The sequence below is a fragment of the Felis catus genome, chromosome D3 (genome assembly GCF_018350175.1).
Source record: "Felis catus isolate Fca126 chromosome D3, F.catus_Fca126_mat1.0, whole genome shotgun sequence".
NCBI lineage: Eukaryota > Metazoa > Chordata > Mammalia > Carnivora > Felidae > Felis > Felis catus.
Window position 1 is genome coordinate 72,801,414 of NC_058379.1, and position 10,181 is coordinate 72,811,594.

The following is a 10,181-nucleotide window of genomic DNA, read 5'->3' on the forward strand; positions in this document are numbered from 1 at the left end:
CCATTTTTGTTTTTTATATATTTTAAGGACATGTTATTTAGTACATATAAGTAGACAGTTGTATTTTTCTGATAATCCATTAAATGAAAGAATAATATTTTTTTGTCAGATTCACTTCCTTAAGTTTGGTGTCTAGCTTTCTCCTTATTCTCCTGGATTTAATATGTGGCCACATGTTTCAAAATCATTTAATATCACCAAGGAAATACTGAGGGAAGAGAGTACAAAGCCACATACTTATTATGATAATATATAGCTAACAAGTAACTCAATTACATGCTTCATCCCTTTATTATTTAGTTATTACTATATAACAATCCACAGCAAAATGCACTATCATAAAATAAGCATCTGTTATTAATTATGGATATGTAAATCATGTGCACAATTATTAAGATTTCAGATGGGGTAACTCATGCATCTACTATCATCAGCTGGCTGATCATCTGTGAGCTAGTTAGCCTTGAAGATGATCAGTTTCTCTCTATGCGGACTCTCATGTTCCAGCAGGCTTGTTCTTGTGTCAGTGGCTGAGGTTCAAAAAGAAGTTTGAAATAGTGCCATTCCATAGCTGGAATTGGCACACCATCATTTCTGTTGAATTTATTGGCCAAAGCTAGTAACAAGACCAGACTAAACAAGAGTTAGGGAAATAGACCACCCTTTGATTGGAAGAACTGCAAATTACATTGCAAAGGGTAGAAGTAGAGGTAAAGATAAAGAACTTGGGACAGTTTTGCAAACAGTTGATCACATACTCAAATCTTTGGGGACTTGAAATGTAACAGAAATGGAAATGGTCAAAATTATTTCTTTTCAGTCATGTTACATGATTCCTTCCCCTTTATTCTTACTTGTAAAATGTAATTATATCTGAATTACTTCTACAATTAAGTATAATATTAATGGAGGAAATTAGGGAGAAAAAATATGCAAACAAGAATGGAGAGGTAATCTCAAACCTACATTTCTTTTTACAAAAGGAACTCTAGGAATGATTTTCTATCTTCCTAGAAAGATAATGGAATTCATTAATTAGGATGAGATCATCTAGTACTACTTTAGGTTTAACCTGGAGTAGCTACTGTGTTTCCTGGGGACCAGATCAAACACTCAAATATATATAAAGTCCCAGAGAATGAGGTATCTAAGGCTTCTGTTTAAGAATGAAAGAATTGGGCAGAATCCTGGCTCTTAAAGTGCCCTACGGGACTTTTGCCTTTGCTGTGACATAATCCTCCCAAGACCTTCACCTTTAAATCTCTAATTGCCTTTAAATGACTGGCTATGGCTCAGTCATCCAGGGATTTATCTAAACCCTTATTTAACCCATTTAAACTTTCAGCCAGTACAATCTTTTGGGAGTATTGAGTTTCATCTGTATTTTGAGAGTTCGCAACTCTTCAGCTCTAATTATATTCCCTTGAATGCAGTATTTGGTACTTGTGGTGTTCAAATCCATTTACAGAAAAGACTACAGTCCTATAGCTTCTGTTAGATTTAAAAAAAAAACAACTGTATGTATGTGTGACTGCTTGTCTGTCTACTGACTTTACTATTTTGTAATGTGAATTAAGATTAACATAATTTTCTATTTAAAATTCTTTATTAACCCTCCTTGTTGCCCATATTCCAATAAAATTGGTAAAATGTTCTTTTCTCAAGCTATAAAAATGCAAAATTACTTGTCACTTAGGTTTCCCCATGTTCCTTCAGCTTTGGTACATGAACATAATACAGCAAGTTACCATATTATAATTTTATTTTTATTCCTCTTTTAGGATTATTTTCAATTTTTTTCATATTAGAAATGTGCAAGAAAAAAGAAACTCATAACTTCCCCACTTCCTGTGGGAGTTAACAGCTGCTAAAGATAATAACCAGAATACTATAAGGTATATTAATGTTTCTACAGTTGCCAGAATGAAACAATTTGATAGTCAAGAATATGAACTATAGAGTTTAAATGGTAAAAATTAAATAAAAATAAAAGTTTTAACAGCTGATGAAGACTGTTAGAATGGAGACGGACTGAGAGATGATAGATGATTGATAGATGATCGGTAGATAGATGTTTTTGTATTTTTTATATTTGTAAATAACAAAATCTAGGGATTAACCTATCTTCAGAATTTGTCTTTCATTTCTGAGTTTTATTTCAAATATTGGTTATATTAACAAAACACCAGGGCTTCAGGTAATAGTGAAAGACTCCAGGAATAATTTACTCATGACTCTAAGACTTCGAAAGAAAGAACAATGATTCCATCTATGTCTCCTGTTGTTCTTCTCTACTAATAAATTACGTTCACATGGAGGCGGGAAGTAAGTTATGATAAATTTGAGCTGGGATATCTCAGAAAACATAATTTTGCCAAGTGTGTTTGATGGAAGTGCATTGGAAGATGCCTGTCCTTAAAATAAAACCTGTAGTGTGCAAGCGGTAAACATGGAAGAATTGAGAGTCCATGTGTGAGTCAGAGGGAGACCCTTCCCCACTCCCACCTCACATTAGAACTCTCCCAGATTCAGAAAACATGTGCATTACAAACCACTGACAATTTGGCACAACTCTATAACATTCCCTATTTATTAGACCAGGTAAACATATCTGCAATGTTTTATACAACTCAAGATGGAAATGGCAACAATCAAGGGAAGAAGGGAATTCTAGGCTAAATTATTGCATTGCTATTTCCCATTGCCAGACTCATCTAATAGGTTGCTAACCGTTTGTGTTCTTCTGAAAATCTAAGTAATCTGTTAATAATGGAATATTTGTTGTTAGAAGTCCAAACGGTTAAGCATCCTACTCTTGGTTTTGGCTCAGGTCATGATCTTATGGTTTGTGGGACTGAGCCCCACGTTGGGCTCTGCACTGATAGCGTGGAGTCTGCTTGGGATTCTCTCTCTCCTGCTCTCTTTGCCCCTCCCCTACTTGCTCTCTCTCTCTCTCTCAAAATAAATACATAAACTCAAAAATAAGTCCAAATCTTCTCATGTATCATTTTGATGTACGCTATACTAGTATCCTGGAAAGATTAAGGCTGGGCTCTTTCCATTTCAAAATGAAAATAGGGAGGATATATTTAGTAGTAAATCTAGAAGGAAAAACAACTGAGAAAATGATGAATACTTTATTGATTATCAATTCCAAATCCAAGCTGGAATGATTGATAAGTGTTCATGGCATTCCTTAAAAATGTGCCTTTGAAGGAAAAAGAAAAGGTCCATTTCTAAATCATTCAGAGCCATTTGTATTGATGAAATTAGTAAGGATAAGTACTAAAATTTTGAGTTCAATTTTTTGTGTGGTCATAGCTACAGGGTTGACCTTGATTAAGAATGTTAAGAATATTTTCACACAGTTTCCCACCCTAGGCCAAAACTGGGTATGTTGATGATGAAGACTTTATGTCCAAGTCTACACTGTAATGAACTCACATACTTCCAAATTCCCCTTGAGTGCAGTAGTTATGTGCAATTGATACTTGTGGTTTTAAGAAGTTCTCAGAGAACCCATCCTTTACAACCCAAATGCAAAATTTACATGTACAACATCTCTATCATTTTTTCTTCCCTGAAATATGCAGGGATAAGGAGAATATAGTCAAGCGTGGCTACATTTGGTATTATTGTTGGCATAAATATAAAATATGACCTAGTGATAGTGAGAGGAATGGCAAAGGCAACACTATTTGAAAGGTGCTGATTCTCTGGATCTCGGGATCCATAAAGTGTTTTCTTACCTAGATATTATGTGATTAATACAAACAAATGGGCAAAAAACTCACTGGGAGGTAATTAACCTGTTGTAAAATAAGCCACATTCTATTTACCAATAAAACTAAGGGTAAACACAGATACCATACATGTGCACATATGTAAAAAGGTACAACCACATGCCTATGTATATGTGTGTACGTGGGTCTGTATGCAGAGAGACAGAGAGAGAAATATCTGAAACGGCAAAAAGAAAATTAAACTGGTAGTGACAGTATTAATTCAAATCCATCTTTAGGAATGGTTGTAGGAAGTATCTCTGTTGTGGATTTTCCTTGTTTTTTATTTTTTATTTTTTTTTTTTTTTTTTTGGTGCATCATCCACCTTTTGCACTGTGTATTGTGTCAACTCCACTAATCCTTATCATTCTGCATCTCCATGTTCACCTTCATGCATTTAAGTATGTGGATTCATTCTAGGCATTTCTATCCTAAATCTTTTTGTGTAAAACTGTTTAAAGTTCATACATTATTCTCAGTGTTCTTCAAATATTCCTTTAAAGTTCTAGTTATTGATTTCTTAAATTGCCTCTCAAGCTAGAAATTCCTGTAATGAAAAAATGTAAAGATGTCCACTCTCCTCCACAATGCTCTCTAATTCTAAAAATGCTTCTCATATAGGTCTATTATTATATCACCCAGTTGACACCTTTCACCACCTTGTGGTCAAACCTCCTTATAATATCTTAATTCATTACTCAAGCCTCTACCTGGCCAAGTTAGTTATCTGACAGCAATCTCTCTCTCTCTCTCTCTCTCTCTCTCTCTCTCTCTCTCTCTCTCTCTCTATCTGTCTCTTTTTCTTCCCCTTCTTCCTCCCACCTCCTCCCTCCTCTCTCTCTATTTCTATCTTTCCTTTGCCCACTGAAATTATTGAAGGACAAAGAAACTTATTTATAACAACAACATCAACAACAACAACAAACAACAAAAATCATCCTTGTTTCTAAATGCCAAAGAAACAAATGAAGAATCCGATCCATCACCATTGGGCCCCATTTTAGGCTACGATTATTGTCATTGAAAACTAATCTCACAAAGATTTGAAGAGGTTCTTTCTGAACCTGGTGTGTGTTGTGTTTGTTTTGTTTTGTTTTGTTTTGTTTTGTTTTGTTTTGAGGAAAAATAACCTCATTACTTTCAATATTATGATCAGTTAAGGGAGTATTCTACTTGGGCTCCCAAATATTCAGTTCCTAAGTAAGGATTCATACTTAATTTGTTTTGACATTAGCAGTGACTAGCATTTATTAAGCACTTACCATGGGCCATTAACTCTTCTAAGTATTTTATATGCACTATTCCACTTAGCCCCAAAATAGCCACATAAACTACAGATAAATTTGAAATCATACTTAGTTTTATTCACAAAATGTATTCATTATTCTGGCCTCCATGTCAGAGTATCTGGATTAGAAAGAGATCTCTCACTTTTGAAAAATGCTATTCCTAAATAATTCTTCCTTTCATGACATAGACAGCCATATATCCAAGCTACCAATCAGAATTTTTCATTTCTTATAAGATGAATTCTTTTCTGGGGATCCCTGCGGGCATTAGTTGGAGCCATTCTAATCTACCACAGAGCTTCATTATGATAACAGTGAATCTCAAAAGGAAAATGGTTGGTGTCTTTATCACTTTCTTCCCAGGAAGATCCTTGTCATTTGTGCAGATTTATTTACTTCATTCCCATGCTCATTTCTGTATAATTGAGGAAAACTGGTGTCTTTGTCAAACCATAAATAGATGCTGCTTCATATTTTCCCTAAAGCAATGGGTACCTACTTACCTTAAAATTATTTTTAAGAGGGATAATGCAGTTGATTGTCCCATAATAGCACAAATCTGCTCTAAGGGGGTTTACTCTACAGTTCTAGACATAGAAGTGGGGAGCATAATTTTATTTTATTTTAGTTTTAATTTTTTATGTTTATTTTTGAGAAAGAAAGAGAGAGCCAGAGAGAGAGGGAGACACAGAATCCAAAGCAGAATCCAGACTCTGAGCTGTCAGCACAGAGCCTGATATGGGGCTCAAATCCACAAACTGATATTATTACCTGAGCTGAAGTCAAATGCTTAACCAACTGAGCAACCCAGGCACCCTGGGGACATCATTTTAAATACTACTTGGCTGATTCACATTCAGTGGGGACCATGGCAGTGTCTCCCAACCATTTTCAAGTTAGAGTAGACATACAGAATTATTATATTTGTATGAGAACTGGGATAAACTGGAATGGATTTGGGAATATCTATATAGCGCTTGGTGGGGAAAAAATTACATTCTTGATGTAAGATAACAATGTTAGAAAAGTCAAATAAAAGTGATAGAAAGAGTATTAACTATTGAATTTATATAAAACTTCAAAATAAAGACTTTTCATTTTTTTCTTTAATGAGAAACTTGAGCTTCCTTTTATGAAAATAGATTTTTATGTTTGATTTTATGATTAAGCTGACTACAAGCATTTCCTAATCATGATTTTTATGGTGATCTTTCTTCAAATCCTTAAGAGTCACATCAAGTAAAAAACTTTGTTCACATATAGATAATAAAAAATTTTAAAACCATTTTCCCATTTTATAGCTGCTTAAAAACTAGCCAATTGAAGTTATACTTAAAAAAATCTAAAAGCACTTCCTTCACTCTCCTTTACCAATGTAATGTTGAAATTTCTTATAGCAATGCAAATGGATTTCAAATCCAAATAAACTTTTGTAGATGAGATATTCCAAAATAAGGGAGAACATCTAATTTGCAGAAAATGCATCCACTTTTAGAATGGTCATACTGAAGCTAGATTGTATGCACTAATGAAACATGTCACAAACAGCTTGAGGAGCCCAGTCCTAAAATAACACCCTCCAGGACCTTTCTTGTGGCCTCTCCGACCCTCACCCCTGTGCAATTCACCTTGAGTTGTATGCTGTGTTCTGAATGTAAACTCTTCCAGCAGCAGCCTGGACTGGATTCTAAAGTAGATTTCCACAAGGTAGAGCATCTCCTCAGTGCTTAGCAGGCATGTGAGAGCAAGCACTGCCAGGTCGGGCTCCTTGAGCCCTTGTTTGATGACTCAATTTAAGTGCCCTGAAGGCTAAAGCAATTCTGTAAATGTGGTCCCCAAAACAACAGCAGCAGCAACAGCACCTAAAAACTTACAAGAAATGTACATTCTCAGGCTCTGCTTGAGACAGAAACTCTGTATATTAACAAGCTTTCTAGGCTTTCTGATTCATGCTAAAGTTTGAGAGTCAACAGGATAAAGGGATCAATATTTCAGGGAACATCTGCAATCTATTCCCAACACAAAAGTTAGGAAGCCCCATGCAGGTTTTATTGTTTTTGCTGTTGCTGAAATAGTACATATTTGTCAACTTTTTGTACGGAAAGTGTTCAAGATTGAGGGCCATATGAAGAAGTCTATGCACTGTGTAAAAGTCATTATCTGTATTACTCACTGTATAGCTACACTTTGAAACTTGGCTCAGTGGCCCAGAGTTTTATAGCTACACATTCCATGCCCATTTATATATGCACAATATAAGCAGAGTACCCAGGTAATATTATCCAAGAAGGACTACGAAAACCTTTATTCCAGAATTGAATATCCCAGAATTGAAAATTCTAATTTAGGATATGGCATGCCACCTCCAGAATTACTCCTTTAAGATGCAAATATTTTTTGTGATATGGAAACTATAACAATTATCCAGCAATTCCTTAGTTTATAAGATTCATTCTGGACCCCAGAAACACTCTAAGAGAATGGAATATAGGACTAGAATGGTTGGTTTTGGGCATAGTAGGAAAGAAGATTTAAAAAAAAGAAAAGGCAGAAAAGAGAAATCACAGCAAAAAACAGTGTGAAAATGAAGACGGCTCAGCATGGCATCCTAATGAGCTAAGAGGCAGCGTAAAGTCTTGGTTGTTCAGTGCATATTGAAGGGAAGAGAAGTTGAGAGAGAGAGAGAGAGAGAGAGAGAGAGAGAGAGAGAGAGGCTTTCACCTCTGAGTTCTCTTTAACACCAGCTCTTGGTTAAATTCTTAATTTTCCCTACTATTCACAATGGTAAGAGTCAACTTGCCACCATGTGTATCACCAATTACAAATTTGTTTTCACCTCAGAGAGCCTTTGCTTAAAAAAAAGAAGAATTAGATCAAACAGTGTATCCCATGAAATATTTGCTATCCCTGGAGCATCGGGAGCTCTTCATCCTGTGAAGTTGAGGGTTCAGAGCACTGCTGCCTATTTGCTTGTTATCAAGCCACAAACTTCTCTCCAGAATTCTCAAAATGAATGGGAGAAATTTGACTCCACAGGTGAAATGAAAACTAATGGAGAAGGTGAGGCATTCTAGTGGAGAACACATTGGAAGTTTCAGTGTTGTTTGACTTACTTACCAAAAAGCATTAACAGGATTTCTTTGCATGTATATGGATTTGATGCTAGGGACATTTCTTTTGGTCTCAGGCACCTTGAAAACAAAAACGTATTTCAGCTACTTTTAAAAATAAAGCGTCACCCAATAATGCATTTCCAACTCTCTGCTTCTGGTCTCCACAAGAAACCTATAGCCACCACTACCAAGGCCATCATCACTGCCACTAAACGGTGGTAGCCAACCAACCATGTACAGCACTATCGGGAGAGACAAGTCAGTAGAACCAGGTCTGAACAACATCAGTTTTAAGTCTCCACTGGCTTGGGCACAGTTTTCATCAAACAAAACATATAAGAAGATGTGAATAAGATCAAAATGGAACTACAAAAAGTGACCTATGAATGAAACCTTATTCCCTGAAACAGATGCAGCTCATGAGTTACTGGAGCCACACCAAACACACTTACATGGTCACTCGTCCTGAGAATTCCTTTTCCATCAAGTCTGCAGATGCTCTGGGCAAATGATATTTGAGAAGGAACCAGGAAAGGGATGAAAGAACGGTAGAAAACATTTCTCAGTTCTGCTTCCATAAGGCTGGCTGGCTGATCATGTACCTTTTTACCTTCAGGCTCACGGTATCTCAACACCACCAGCAAGAGAGCAATTTCTTCTAACAGCTCCCTTACAAGTCTTAACATTCAATCTGCTTCACTGGCAGATCGAATCGTGTGTTCTCTGATCTGTGGTGTGGAATACATGCATAGGCTTAGACCAAAGTTCCAGGGTTGAGTGGGCAGAGGGTGTCTCTCTACCGGCTTCACGTCATGCCCACAACTAGCTCTTTCATAGGATAACCTAAACCCTGACTTCATAGTTAGTTTCTCTTTGGGTCTAGGTGATTTTGCTGGGTGGCCTTTCCCATCTGCTGGTCTCTAAGGGTTTACTGTGCTCGGAATATTCCAACATTCAGTCTCCACCACCCCCACCTCCCTCAAAAAATTGTGTCAAGGTCTTAACCCTTTTCTTCCCACAGTCCTCTTGGTTTATTGTGAAAACTCACCTACCCTCTTTCCCAGCAGCCTTTGTGCTCCACACACCAAGGCATAAGGAGGGGATAGTCCCTAGTCATCAGGAAAAAAATGATCTGGTACCTTTTCCTCCAAAACCTGGGCTCATCTCAATACTGAAATGAAACTTGAGAGGTTTTTCCAAGTGAAAATAATAATTCCTTCAATGTGTTGATATCACCAACATAGAAACAAATTGTCTGGAAACTGTCAAATGGAAACTCAATAGCTAAATTCTACTGAAAACAGGCTTACCTTTCTAAGCACCTGATGACTAAATGCTAGGTCTCTCTCTCTCTCTATCTCTCTCTCTCTCTCTCTCTCACACACACACACACACACACACACACACACACACACACACGTGCAAAATGGGAGACAGAGCTGATTAGGGAGAGAAAAATATTTTGAGCACTGCTGAATGGCTGGTTGAGTTAAAACACTCAAAGCTAGGTTAGGGTGCCTGGATGGCTCAATCAACTGAGTGCCAGACTTTGGCTCAGGTCATGATCTCACAGTTAGTGAGTTCAAGCCCCACATAGGACTAGCCACTTATCAGCACAGAGTCAGCTTCAGATCTTCTGTCTCCTCAATTTCTCTGTCCCTCACCTATTCATGCTCTCTCTTTCTCTCTCAAAAACAAATAGCATTAAAAAATAATAACAAATAAAATACTAAGGCTAGATTAAATTTTCAGGCTTTTTTAATAGGCAAAAGGCACATAGGTCACCTCTATTCAAAGGATTCTTTTGATACTATTTGCTTACACCAAATATCATACAACACATTGTTGGGCAAACTGCTTCTGCTCTCTGCATTTCTCATATGTTTTCAGCTCTGTTTGTGGATTGAAATTTTCTCCACATGTATAATATAAACTAGACCTCCCCCAGTCTGTGAGTCAGACCCTTGAGGAGTTCTTGCCTCCTATTAGGCCATCT

General features: G+C 36.7%; 1 long non-coding RNA gene across 1 annotated transcript in view; it reads right to left on the bottom strand.

Annotated features, from left to right (window-relative positions):
- Window positions 1–9,332, bottom strand: part of LOC109493464 — a 61,385-nt gene extending 52,053 nt beyond the window's left edge. Inside the window, exon 1 of the long non-coding RNA XR_006588420.1 lies at window positions 8,190–9,332. This is a non-coding gene — a long non-coding RNA (uncharacterized LOC109493464). The remainder of the gene's footprint in view (window positions 1–8,189) is intronic.
- Between the last annotated feature and the right edge of the window lie 849 nt (window positions 9,333–10,181).